The sequence below is a fragment of the Silene latifolia genome, chromosome Y (genome assembly GCF_048544455.1).
Source record: "Silene latifolia isolate original U9 population chromosome Y, ASM4854445v1, whole genome shotgun sequence".
NCBI classification, from domain to species: domain Eukaryota; kingdom Viridiplantae; phylum Streptophyta; class Magnoliopsida; order Caryophyllales; family Caryophyllaceae; genus Silene; species Silene latifolia.
This window is the reverse complement of record NC_133538.1, coordinates 179,959,191-179,973,890: the sequence shown is the minus strand read 5'-3', so window position 1 is coordinate 179,973,890 and position 14,700 is coordinate 179,959,191. Positions and strand designations below refer to the sequence as shown.

The window sequence follows — 14,700 nt, the reverse complement described above, 5'->3', positions numbered from 1 at the left end:
CGCGATAAAGCGGAAAATATAACTAATAAAATGCGGAATTTTAAGGAATTTTTAAAACTTTTAAAATTTAAAGCGCGGGTTCACCAAAATCTAAAACATAAATAAAGAATGCGGAAAGAAAGTTTAAATTATACAAACGTGATAGTCGAGGTGAGGGAAAATATATCCCTCGAAAGACAATACAATAAAAGGTAGGTCTAAACAATCCTAATAACCAACTACTAGGCCGAAGTGCTCGCTAGCTCACACATGTCTTCACCCCATGAATGCATCACTAATACCTGTCATTCATGTAAACATGAACGCCACAGTCATAACAAGGAACTAAAACAGGTAAGTCATATAAGGTACATACCAAAGATAAGAATATCAAGTTTATATGTAAACATGGCAAATAATTGAGATGGAACAAGATAGGCCAACCTTAGCTTAATAAAGATTCAACTGATCATGTGAAACAATTAAATAATATGAAAGACAGGAATATGGTCATTTATACAAAAGCACGCATTTCAAAGAAATACAATATAGATATGAGATTAGAATCCGAATCATGTGAAGCAGTTAAGTAAGGGATCAACCAATGCAAATTACAAGAATAGAAACCGTAGCCATTATTTGAAAAACCACTTAGCAAACATTGCACGGGACGTGGCTACTAATGTCACATTCATACTTATGGCTTGCATCTCACCATAAGAACGGATGGGAACATCAATCCCGACGATCATGTCGCAACTAGAGGGCTTGTAGCTCACCCCTAGTATCCGATAGGACCAAGACAAACAACACAAGGCACAATTCTTACCTTGAAAGACAAATACCAATATCTATAACCAAGCAAGACCTTTACTACTCATATATCAAAATATAATTCCCCTGGTAGGACGACAATGGTACTCCCAAGACTCAGTCCTAGTCTAAATCGCTTGAGACTCTCGGGCGAACGGTCCCCGATTCGACATGCGGCGAACAGTCCGCATCCAAGACTCGATCGACGAACGGAAGTCGAGAACCCACAATCGGCGAACAGTCCGAAAGAGGCGGAAAAATATGAGCTAAACCCACAATCGGCGAACGATCCGAAAGAGGCGTAAAGATAAGTCAAGCAATACGGTATAGCATAAGGGCATCATCAAACGAATATGACTCAACCAAGCGATACGAATCAACTTGGAAAGAGACTACTACACGACCCAACCAAGCGATGCGAATCAACTTGGAAAGGGACTACTACACGACTCAACCAAGCGATGCGAATCAACTTGGAAAGAGACTACTAATGTAATGAGCCGATGATAATCCAAATAAGACATGACATGTCCAATACATAGAACATATGAGACCCAACCAGTAAACCATGTAAAGCCCAACAAAAGTGACATAACAAGCCCAAACTAATGAATATGTTAAGCCCGACATAAGAAGCATGTGAAAACCAAATAGCCCAACACAACAAGTCCAACAAAAGAATCAAGGTGAGCCCAACAAACAAAACCAAATGAGCCCAATTGAAGAAATATGTAAAAGAAAGATAGTTAATGAATTACGTTATATAAAATACGAGACGGATATTTAATTATTTCAAATAACACGAAATGGACCCAACAAGCAAAGCATACCAAGTCCAATGGATAGGACAAACTCGGCCCAACAAGTAAGCTAGACAAGTCCAATCAGATTAACAAGACAAACCCACTCCAATTAACATGCCGGTTAAATAAAATATGATAAGCGATAATGAATAATTTATGTTATATAAAATATACGGGATAAAATGTGACCAAGTTCAAGTGACCCATTTATGAGCCAAATAAACAAATTATAAGGAGCCCAACAAATCAAATATAATACCAAAAAGGCAAAACAAGTCTTCGTCAAAAGGTTGTAGCCAAACAATTGTTCTTTGTTCCTTTTAACACTCATACTCACATTCTAATGCTTTTCATCATCAAAGTAGTGTCACTCCTGCTAAATCTCTAAGCCAACCTCAATGATCCATTAAAACCAGAATAATGTCACAACATCATTACCTTAAATCTTGGACACCCAAAACAACAACTCCTTATTTAATCTCATGCTTATCCTAACCAACTCCAATAATCTGGCAACTAAACCCACCCCTCCAACAACGTAATAAACTAATTAATAGGAAATATTAGTTATCTATATAATAATCAATCAATTAGTCCAACCTATAGAAAAATCTGAGCACATAAAAACCGTAATCAATCAACAACAATAACTTTGTCCAAAACCGAGCCAACAAGGAACAACCCGACACTTCCTCTCATGTCCCGCCCAAAAACAGGGCACCCATCTTCCATACGGCTCCATTTCCCGCATAAAGACAGACCCCAACCAGCTATAACCACGGTCCGAGTGAGCCATAGCCCGAGCTCAAGACAGACAGAGTTCATGACCGAACTTTCGCACCCAAGTCGACCCATTTCAAACACCAAATTAAGACGAAGGTTACCATACACAAGAGACGAGTAAAGGACCAATCTTTAACAGAAAAAGAACATACAAAACGACCCATAAGGCGTAAATTTCGACCTTGTCGAGTAACCTATCACCGTTACCTTTTTGCCCTTCAAAACTCCGAGAAAACGTCTAAAAAGTATGAGCTTCCCACCGGTTCTTCAGTTTCTTAAACTAGAGGAAAGAAAACGAGATAAAAGAGCTAAAAATCAGAACTTTCATGAGACGGGTCAAACTGAAATCACCACAAAAACAAGACTTTAATACCTTGAAAGATGAAGGAGGAAGTAAGGATGAGAATGGTACAAAAATTAAGAGGAAAAGTGGAGAAAATAGGCGGAAACGGGTTTGAAGCTCGGCCAAAATGGCGTCTGTTGAAGCTGCCTGCATATTGTTGTTGTTGTTTGTTTTTACGCAGGAAGAAGAAGAAAAAGAAAGGAGAAATGAAAGGAGGTGGGGACGGGTGTATTACACAACAACCACAAATAATATTAATAATATATAATAATAATAGTAGATATTTTGAAGGTGGGTGAATGTGTTGTTGGTTTTTGATTGGTCCAGATTAAAGTGGGTGCAAGGTGAAATGTGACGGTCTATAGCTAGACGGAATAAGGTCTCGAGTTTACTTTAACTTGAGACGGAAACTAATATTATTACAGTCGCTATTATTATCCACCAAAAATATGTGTGCATATATTATTATATAAATCGTGCCTTAAAAATATAATTTAATCGTACGTATTTTTATAAAAAAAATGAGCTTTTATATAATACGTTTATAAAAATCGTGTTTGACATAAAATTAATTAGATAAAATAATTCAAAAATATATAACAAAATAATTAAACGGTTTAATAAATTTCAAATGTCAAAATGGGAAATTCGCGGGTGTTACAATCACCCCATCTTTTAAAAAGTTTCGTCCTCGAAACTTGAAAGTAGAAATGAAAGGTTATTTAAAATGAAACTGGAACTGGACTCGGTAGCCGAATCATTTAAAAGGTTGCTTATGGTAAGAATTAAAATTCTTTCAAAAGTTTCAAATAAAATTTTTCGACAAAACTAGATCGAAAGGTAAATCATTGTATAAATCAGAAATCAAAGCACTTTCAAAATCAATAACGAAGAGTTTTCAAAAGTATACGTCTCATTCATGGAATGAAATTGCCCTTGTCGTGCACACAAGAACGCTTACTTTCCAAATCGAAGACAAATTTAAAACAAAAATCAATTCGCCGACAAGCGTAGAACAAGTTATTAAACGTCTCTAATAACGAGTTCTAACATCCGATCAACGTCAAAATCAAAAGAAAAAGTAATTCACTCAAATTCTCTCCTGCAAAAGCCAAAATAGAGATAGAGGTTTCACTTTTAAACTCAAAAGAGAATTAAATTCCTGAAAATATAACATTATACTTTGACAAAGAAATCATAGATAGGTCAAAGTTAACAGAAATTGGATAAAGTTAAAGAAATCTCGGGTTTAGTAATCAAAATCACGATAGATAAGTTTATATTTAAAGAACGAGTAGGGAATTAAACCAAGTTTTCATTTTCAAACCTTTAAAATAGGTAAGGTTTACAAAAGTAACATAAACTTTTAACAACAAATCAAAACTAGTAGCATGAAAGTTTAGAAATTGAACAAAAAGGAAGGTAGCTTAGATAGCATAAAAACAAAGTACGTTAAGAGAATTCAGACTCAACTAACAAGAGAGCTATGATGAACTTCCTAGGCGTAAGAATTGATGTCAAGTCTACAAGGATGTAAAAGGTGGAGTTTCACAGGTTACGAGTACCAAACTTAAAAGAGGAGTATGATGAAGCAAGGAAACGAGGTATGAACAGTAACACTTATGATCAAAGAAGAAGGGAACTAGACAACAAGGAAACGCCAAGTACTCAAACTTCAAACAACAACATCATCCTAAGCGGTTCTGAAAACTTCAACACCCAAACTTATGACCAAAACACTCCCAAAATTTTCCTCAAACACTCATGTTACTTCACCCCAAGCAATTCCATGAAACAAGGTACTCCACTATAAGTGAGATTTCATCACTCCAAATCCTCAAACATCCACAAACAACTTCCACGAGATCAAGGTCAAACTTCCAACAAAGCTATACTCGTATCTAACTAGCGTCAACCATGGGTTCCTTAGAAAGTAAACCCTCAATCAAGAATCACAATACCAAGCTCTAAACTCCCAGAAAAGGTTCCTCAATTATTTCTCAAGGTTCTCATTTCAAGACAATGTAGTAACACGCCAACCCAAAGTCTTCTTTCAACTCAAGAACTCCCAAGAGCCAACTAATAATCCCACAATTAGCATCTATCACATGGTAACCAATACATTATCAAACTCTCATGTCCAAAGCGATTATGGGAGCCAATCAAAAACTCGACTTACCTAGTCAATCCTATATCCTCAAATCCACCATTCAATTTCAACCATTTTATGTCAAGTACTAAGCACTAGTATCCCAAGACACGTCTCACTACACTTCCCAAGGTTTTCAAATCCCAAACATAAACAACAAAGCCAAGTTCCATAACCTTAGTAACAAACGCAACTCACACTTGACAACACAAAAACCACCAATCAAATATACTCGCTTTATCAAGGGTCTAGGTTTAAGAACCATCAAGTATGTCTCATCACACTACCTAAGTCTCTCCAACATCAAATCATCTCAAAACCAGGATTAAGGGTCAACCACAAGCAATCTCCTCAAAAGTCAAAATCCCCAACCAAGGTCAACATTCCTTAAAAGAAAGAATACCATCAATAGGCGTTAAGGGAGGATTACCAAGGAACAAAGGACAAGTTAGGGAATACAAGAGTGACTTACAAGGAAAAGAAAAGAGGGTTTAGAAGAAGGGATAAGCATTAAGAAGTGAAGAATATGGCGAGGTACACAAGGAACGAGATACATCTTCATGGAAGTAGAAGCATTCTTCAAAGGTTGAACAATTCTTCAATCCTCAGCAATAGGCACCAAATCTTGATCTTCATGTAGATAAGCTCACGGTAATTGATCCAAGGGCACAACAATTATTAAATGACATTCAACAAACAGGTTAGAACCTAACAAAGAGCAAACACACTACAGACTACCATCTTAGGTCCTTAAGTCTACCCATCTCTCATTCATTATTCAAGGTCAAGTTCAAATTAAATTTGGGGTACACGTGTGTGCGTCGGGAGCAACATAGGCTCGATACCAATGTGACACCCGCGATAAAGCGGAAAATATAACTAATAAAATGCGGAATTTTAAGGAATTTTTAAAACTTTTAAAATTTAAAGCGCGGGTTCACCAAAATCTAAAACATAAATAAAGAATGCGGAAAGAAAGTTTAAATTATACAAACGTGATAGTCGAGGTGAGGGAAAATATATCCCTCGAAAGACAATACAATAAAAGGTAGGTCTAAACAATCCTAATAACCAACTACTAGGCCGAAGTGCTCGCTAGCTCACACATGTCTTCACCCCATGAATGCATCACTAATACCTGTCATTCATGTAAACATGAACGCATACAAATCATAACAAGGAACTAAAACAGGTAAGTCATATAAGGTACATACCAAAGATAAGAATATCAAGTTTATATGTAAACATGGCAAATAATTGAGATGGAACAAGATAGGCCAACCTTAGCTTAATAAAGATTCAAGCGATCATGTGAAACAATTAAATAATATGAAAGACAGGGAATATGGTCATTTATACAAAAGCACGCATTTCAAAGAAATACAATATAGATATGAGATTAGAATCCGAATCATGTGAAGCAGTTAAGTAAGGGATCAACCAATGCAAATTACAAGAATAGAAACCGTAGCCATTATTTGAAAAACCACTTAACAAACATTGCACGGGACGTGGCTACTAATGTCACATTCATACTTATGGCTTGCATCTCACCATAAGAACGGATGGGAACATCAATCCCGACGATCATGTCGCAACTAGAGGGCTTGTAGCTCACCCCTAGTATCCGATAGGACCAAGACAAACAACACAAGGCACAATTCTTACCTTGAAAGACAAATACCAATATCTATAACCAAGCAAGACCTTTACTACTCATATATCAAAATATAATTCCCCTGGTAGGACGACAATGGTACTCCCAAGACTCAGTCCTAGTCTAAATCGCGAGACTCTCGGGCGAAACGGTCCCCGATTCGACATGCGGCGAACAGTCCGCATCCAAGACTCGATCGACGTAACGGAAGTCGAGAACCCACAATCGGCGAGAAACGAGTCCGAAAGAGGCGGAAAAATATGAGCTAAACCCACAATCGGCAGAAACGATCCGAAAGAGGCGTAAAGATAAGTCAAGCAATACGGTATAGCATAAGGGCATCATCAAACGAATATGACTCAACCAAGCGATACGAATCAACTTGGAAAGAGACTACTACACGACCCAACCAAGCGATGCGAATCAACTTGGAAAGGGACTACTACACGACTCAACCAAGCGATGCGAATCAACTTGGAAAGAGACTACTAATGTAATGAGCCGATGATAATCCAAATAAGACATGACATGTCCAATACATAGAACATATGAGACCCAACCAGTAAACCATGTAAAGCCCAACAAAAGTGACATAACAAGCCCAAACTAATGAATATGTTAAGCCCGACATAAGAAGCATGTGAAAACCAAATAGCCCAACACAACAAGTCCAACAAAAGAATCAAGGTGAGCCCAACAAACAAAACCAAATGAGCCCAATTGAAGAAATATGTAAAAGAAAGATAGTTAATGAATTACGTTATATAAAATACGAGACGGATATTTAATTATTTCAAATAACACGAAATGGACCCAACAAGCAAAGCATACCAAGTCCAATGGATAGGACAAACTCGGCCCAACAAGTAAGCTAGACAAGTCCAATCAGATTAACAAGACAAACCCACTCCAATTAACATGCCGGTTAAATAAAATATGATAAGCGATAATGAATAATTTATGTTATATAAAATATACGGGATAAAATGTGACCAAGTTCAAGTGACCCATTTATGAGCCAAATAAACAAATTATAAGGAGCCCAACAAATCAAATATAATACCAAAAAGGCAAAACAAGTCTTCGTCAAAAGGTTGTAGCCAAACAATTGTTCTTTGTTCCTTTTAACACTCATACTCACATTCTAATGCTTTTCATCATCAAAGTAGTGTCACTCCTGCTAAATCTCTAAGCCAACCTCAATGATCCATTAAAACCAGAATAATGTCACAACATCATTACCTTAAATCTTGGACACCCAAAACAACAACTCCTTATTTAATCTCATGCTTATCCTAACCAACTCCAATAATCTGGCAACTAAACCCACCCCTCCAACAACGGAATAAACTAATTAATAGGAAATATTAGTTATCTATATAATAATCAATCAATTAGTCCAACCTATAGAAAAATCTGAGCACATAAAAACCGTAATCAATCAACAACAATAACTTTGTCCAAAACCGAGCCAACAAGGAACAACCCGACACTTCCTCTCATGTCCCTGCCCAAAACAGGGCACCCATCTTCCATACGGCTCCATTTCCCGCATAAAGACAGACCCCAACCAGCTATAACCACGGTCCGAGTAAGCCATAGCCCGAGCTCAAGACAGACAGAGTTCATGACCGAACTTTCGCACCCAAGTCGACCCATTTCAAACACCAAATTAAGACGAAGGTTACCATACACAAGAGACGAGTAAAGGACCAATCTTTAACAGAAAAAGAACATACAAAACGACCCATAAGGCGTAAATTTCGACCTTGTCGAGTAACCTATCACCGTTACCTTTTTGCCCTTCAAAACTCCGAGAAAACGTCTAAAAAGTATGAGCTTCCCACCGGTTCTTCAGTTTCTTAAACTAGAGGAAAGAAAACGAGATAAAAGAGCTAAAAATCAGAACTTTCATGAGACGGGTCAAATTGAAATCACCACAAAAACAAGACTTTAATACCTTGAAAGATGAAGGAGGAAGTAAGGATGAGAATGGTACAAAAATTAAGAGGAAAAGTGGAGAAAATAGGCGGAATGCGGGTTTGAAGCTCGGCCAAAATGGCGTCTGTTGAAGCTATTTGCATATTGTTGTTGTTGTTTGTTTTTACACAGGAAGAAGAAGAAAAAGAAAGGAGAAATGAAAGGAGGTGGGGACGGGTGTATTACACAACAACCACAAATAATATTAATAATATATAATAATAATAGTAGATATTTTGAAGGTGGGTGAATGTGTTGTTGGTTTTTGATTGGTCCAGATTAAATTGGGTGCAAGGTGAAATGTGACGGTCTATAGCTAGACGGAATAAGGTCTCGAGTTTACTTTAACTTGAGACGGAAACTAATATTATTACAGTCGCTATTATTATCCGACCAAAAATATGTATGCATATATTATTATATAAATCGTGCCTTAAAAATATAATTTAATCGTACGTATTTTTATAAAAAAAATGAGCTTTTATATAATACGTTTATAAAAATCGTGTTTGACATAAAATTAATTAGATAAAATAATTCAAAAATATATAACAAAATAATTAAACGGTTTAATAAATTTCAAATGTCAAAATGGGAAATTCGCGGGTGTTACAATCACCCCATCTTTTAAAAAAGTTTCGTCCTCGAAACTTGAAAGTAGAAATGAAAGGTTATTTAAAATGAAATCGAACTGGACTCGTGAGCGAATCATTTAAAAGGTTGCTTATGGTAAGAATTAAAATTCTTTCAAAAGTTTCAAATAAAATTTTTCGACAAAACTAGATCGAAAGGTAAATCATTGTATAAATCAGAAATCAAAGCACTTTCAAAATCAATAACGAAGAGTTTTCAAAAGTATACGTCTCATTCATGGAATGAAATTGCCCTTGTCGTGCACACAAGAACGCTTACTTTCCAAATCGAAGACAAATTTAAAACAAAAATCAATTCGCCGACAAGCGTAGAACAAGTTATTAAACGTCTCTAATAACGAGTTCTAACATCCGATCAACGTCAAAATCAAAAGAAAAAGTAATTCACTCAAATTCTCTCCTGCAAAAGCCAAAATAGAGATAGAGGTTTCACTTTTAAACTCAAAAGAGAATTAAATTCCTGAAAATATAACATTATACTTTGACAAAGAAATCATAGATAGGTCAAAGTTAACGTAAATTGGATAAAGTTAAAGAAATCTCGGGTTTAGTAATCAAAATCACGATAGATAAGTTTATATTTAAAGAACGAGTAGGGAATTAAACCAAGTTTTCATTTTCAAACCTTTAAAATAGGTAAGGTTTACAAAAGTAACATAAACTTTTAACAACAAATCAAAACTAGTAGCATGAAAGTTTAGAAATTGAACAAAAAGGAAGGTAGCTTAGATAGCATAAAAACAAAGTACGTTAAGAGAATTTGGACTCAACTAACAAGAGAGCTATGATGAACTTCCTAGGCGTAAGAATTGATGTCAAGTCTACAAGGATGTAAAAGGTGGAGTTTCACGGAGTTACGAGTACCAAACTTAAAAGAGGAGTATGATGAAGCAAGGAAACGAGGTATGAACAAAGAACACTTATGATCAAAGAAGAAGGGAACTAGACAACAAGGAAACGCCAAGTACTCAAACTTCAAACAACAACATCATCCTAAGCGGTTCTGAAAACTTCAACACCCAAACTTATGACCAAAACACTCCCAAAATTTTCCTCAAACACTCATGTTACTTCACCCCAAGCAATTCCATGAAACAAGGTACTCCACTATAAGTGAGATTTCATCACTCCAAATCCTCAAACATCCACAAACAACTTCCACGAGATCAAGGTCAAACTTCCAACAAAGCTATACTCGTATCTAACTAGCGTCAACCATGGGTTCCTTAGAAATTAAACCCTCAATCAAGAATCACAATACCAAGCTCTAAACTCCCAGAAAAGGTTCCTCAATTATTTCTCAAGGTTCTCATTTCAAGACAATGTAGTAACACGCCAACCCAAAGTCTTCTTTCAACTCAAGAACTCCCAAGAGCCAACTAATAATCCCACAATTAGCATCTATCACATGGTAACCAATACATTATCAAACTCTCATGTCCAAAGCGATTATGGGAGCCAATCAAAAACTCGACTTACCTAGTCAATCCTATATCCTCAAATCCACCATTCAATTTCAACCATTTTATGTCAAGTACTAAGCACTAGTATCCCAAGACACGTCTCACTACACTTCCCAAGGTTTTCAAATCCCAAACATAAACAACAAAGCCAAGTTCCATAACCTTAGTAACAAACGCAACTCACACTTGACAACACAAAAACCACCAATCAAATATACTCGCTTTATCAAGGGTCTAGGTTTAAGAACCATCAAGTATGTCTCATCACACTACCTAAGTCTCTCCAACATCAAATCATCTCAAAACCAGGATTAAGGGTCAACCACAAGCAATCTCCTCAAAAGTCAAAATCCCCAACCAAGGTCAACATTCCTTAAAAGAAAGAATACCATCAATAGGCGTTAAGGGAGGATTACCAAGGAACAAAGGACAAGTTAGGGAATACAAGAGTGACTTACAAGGAAAAGAAAAGAGGGTTTAGAAGAAGGGATAAGCATTAAGAAGTGAAGAATATGGCGAGGTACACAAGGAACGAGATACATCTTCATGGAAGTAGAAGCATTCTTCAAAGGTTGAACAATTCTTCAATCCTCAGCAATAGGCACCAAATCTTGATCTTCATGTAGATAAGCTCACGGTAATTGATCCAAGGGCACAACAATTATTAAATGACATTCAACAAACAGGTTAGAACCTAACAAAGAGCAAACACACTACAGACTACCATCTTAGGTCCTTAAGTCTACCCATCTCTCATTCATTATTCAAGGTCAAGTTCAAATTAAATTTGGGGTACACGTGTGTGCGTCGGGAGCAACATAGGCTCTGATACCAACTGTGACACCCGCGATAAAGCGGAAAATATAACTAATAAAATGCGGAATTTTAAGGAATTTTTAAAACTTTTAAAATTTAAAGCGCGGGTTCACCAAAATCTAAAACATAAATAAAGAATGCGGAAAGAAAGTTTAAATTATACAAACGTGATAGTCGAGGTGAGGGAAAATATATCCCTCGAAAGACAATACAATAAAAGGTAGGTCTAAACAATCCTAATAACCAACTACTAGGCCGAAGTGCTCGCTAGCTCACACATGTCTTCACCCCATGAATGCATCACTAATACCTGTCATTCATGTAAACATGAACGCATACAGTCATAACAAGGAACTAAAACGGGTAAGTCATATAAGGTACATACCAAAGATAAGAATATCAAGTTTATATGTAAACATGGCAAATAATTGAGATGGAACAAGATAGGCCAACCTTAGCTTAATAAAGATTCAATCGATCATGTGAAACAATTAAATAATATGAAAGACAGGAATATGGTCATTTATACAAAAGCACGCATTTCAAAGAAATACAATATAGATATGAGATTAGAATCCGAATCATGTGAAGCAGTTAAGTAAGGGATCAACCAATGCAAATTACAAGAATAGAAACCGTAGCCATTATTTGAAAAACCACTTAGCAAACATTGCACGGGACGTGGCTACTAATGTCACATTCATACTTATGGCTTGCATCTCACCATAAGAACGGATGGGAACATCAATCCCGACGATCATGTCGCAACTAGAGGGCTTGTAGCTCACCCCTAGTATCCGATAGGACCAAGACAAACAACACAAGGCACAATTCTTACCTTGAAAGACAAATACCAATATCTATAACCAAGCAAGACCTTTACTACTCATATATCAAAATATAATTCCCCTGGTAGGACGACAATGGTACTCCCAAGACTCAGTCCTAGTCTAAATCGCCGGACTCTCGGGGCGAACGGTCCCCGATTCGACATGCGGCGAGCAGTCCGCATCCAAGACTCGATCGACGTAACGGAAGTCGAGAACCCACAATCGCGAAACGATCAAAGAGGCGGAAAAATATGAGCTAAACCCACAATCGGCAGAAACGATCCGAAAGAGGCGTAAAGATAAGTCAAGCAATACGGTATAGCATAAGGGCATCATCAAACGAATATGACTCAACCAAGCGATACGAATCAACTTGGAAAGAGACTACTACACGACCCAACCAAGCGATGCGAATCAACTTGGAAAGGGACTACTACACGACTCAACCAAGCGATGCGAATCAACTTGGAAAGAGACTACTAATGTAATGAGCCGATGATAATCCAAATAAGACATGACATGTCCAATACATAGAACATATGAGACCCAACCAGTAAACCATGTAAAGCCCAACAAAAGTGACATAACAAGCCCAAACTAATGAATATGTTAAGCCCGACATAAGAAGCATGTGAAAACCAAATAGCCCAACACAACAAGTCCAACAAAAGAATCAAGGTGAGCCCAACAAACAAAACCAAATGAGCCCAATTGAAGAAATATGTAAAAGAAAGATAGTTAATGAATTACGTTATATAAAATACGAGACGGATATTTAATTATTTCAAATAACACGAAATGGACCCAACAAGCAAAGCATACCAAGTCCAATGGATAGGACAAACTCGGCCCAACAAGTAAGCTAGACAAGTCCAATCAGATTAACAAGACAAACCCACTCCAATTAACATGCCGGTTAAATAAAATATGATAAGCGATAATGAATAATTTATGTTATATAAAATATACGGGATAAAATGTGACCAAGTTCAAGTGACCCATTTATGAGCCAAATAAACAAATTATAAGGAGCCCAACAAATCAAATATAATACCAAAAAGGCAAAACAAGTCTTCGTCAAAAGGTTGTAGCCAAACAATTGTTCTTTGTTCCTTTTAACACTCATACTCACATTCTAATGCTTTTCATCATCAAAGTAGTGTCACTCCTGCTAAATCTCTAAGCCAACCTCAATGATCCATTAAAACCAGAATAATGTCACAACATCATTACCTTAAATCTTGGACACCCAAAACAACAACTCCTTATTTAATCTCATGCTTATCCTAACCAACTCCAATAATCTGGCAACTAAACCCACCCCTCCAACAACGTAATAAACTAATTAATAGGAAATATTAGTTATCTATATAATAATCAATCAATTAGTCCAACCTATAGAAAAATCTGAGCACATAAAAACCGTAATCAATCAACAACAATAACTTTGTCCAAAACCGAGCCAACAAGGAACAACCCGACACTTCCTCTCATGTCCCTGCCCAAAACAGGGCACCCATCTTCCATACGGCTCCATTTCCCGCATAAAGACAGACCCCAACCAGCTATAACCACGGTCCGAGTGAGCCATAGCCCGAGCTCAAGACAGACAGAGTTCATGACCGAACTTTCGCACCCAAGTCGACCCATTTCAAACACCAAATTAAGACGAAGGTTACCATACACAAGAGACGAGTAAAGGACCAATCTTTAACAGAAAAAGAACATACAAAACGACCCATAAGGCGTAAATTTCGACCTTGTCGAGTAACCTATCACCGTTACCTTTTTGCCCTTCAAAACTCCGAGAAAACGTCTAAAAAGTATGAGCTTCCCACCGGTTCTTCAGTTTCTTAAACTAGAGGAAAGAAAACGAGATAAAAGAGCTAAAAATCAGAACTTTCATGAGACGGGTCAAACTGAAATCACCACAAAAACAAGACTTTAATACCTTGAAAGATGAAGGAGGAAGTAAGGATGAGAATGGTACAAAAATTAAGAGGAAAAGTGGAGAAAATAAGTAGGAATATGGGTTTGAAGCTCGGCCAAAATGGCGTCTGTTGAAGTCACTTTGCATATTGTTGTTGTTGTTTGTTTTTACGCAGAAGAAGAAGAAAAAGAAAGGAGAAATGAAAGGAGGTGGGGACGGGTGTATTACACAACAACCACAAATAATATTAATAATATATAATAATAATAGTAGATATTTTGAAGGTGGGTGAATGTGTTGTTGGTTTTTTATTGGTCCAGATTAAAGTGGGTGCAAGGTGAAATGTGACGGTCTATAGCTAGACGGAATAAGGTCTCGAGTTTACTTTAACTTGAGACGGAAACTAATATTATTACAGTCGCTATTATTATCCGACCAAAAATATGTATGCATATATTATTATATAAATCGTGCCTTAAAAATATAATTTAATCGTACGTA

General features: G+C 36.8%; 3 long non-coding RNA genes across 3 annotated transcripts; all 3 read right to left on the bottom strand.

Moving 5' to 3' along the window:
• Positions 1-88: 88 nt before the first annotated feature.
• Positions 89-2,820, bottom strand: LOC141626362 (uncharacterized). The gene is made up of 3 exons (XR_012535952.1): positions 2,752-2,820; positions 2,586-2,658; positions 89-281 (listed from the first exon to the last, which is right to left on the bottom strand). It is a non-coding gene; the product is annotated as an uncharacterized LOC141626362 (long non-coding RNA).
• Positions 2,821-5,815: 2,995 nt separating this feature from the next.
• On the bottom strand, positions 5,816-8,556 carry LOC141626361 (uncharacterized). The gene is made up of 3 exons (XR_012535951.1): positions 8,488-8,556; positions 8,322-8,394; positions 5,816-6,008 (listed from the first exon to the last, which is right to left on the bottom strand). It is a non-coding gene; the product is annotated as an uncharacterized LOC141626361 (long non-coding RNA).
• A 3,000-nt stretch (positions 8,557-11,556) lies between these two features.
• Positions 11,557-14,287, bottom strand: LOC141626447 (uncharacterized). Its single transcript, XR_012536028.1, has 3 exons — positions 14,221-14,287; positions 14,055-14,127; positions 11,557-11,749 (listed from the first exon to the last, which is right to left on the bottom strand). It is a non-coding gene; the product is annotated as an uncharacterized LOC141626447 (long non-coding RNA).
• Between the last annotated feature and the right edge of the window lie 413 nt (positions 14,288-14,700).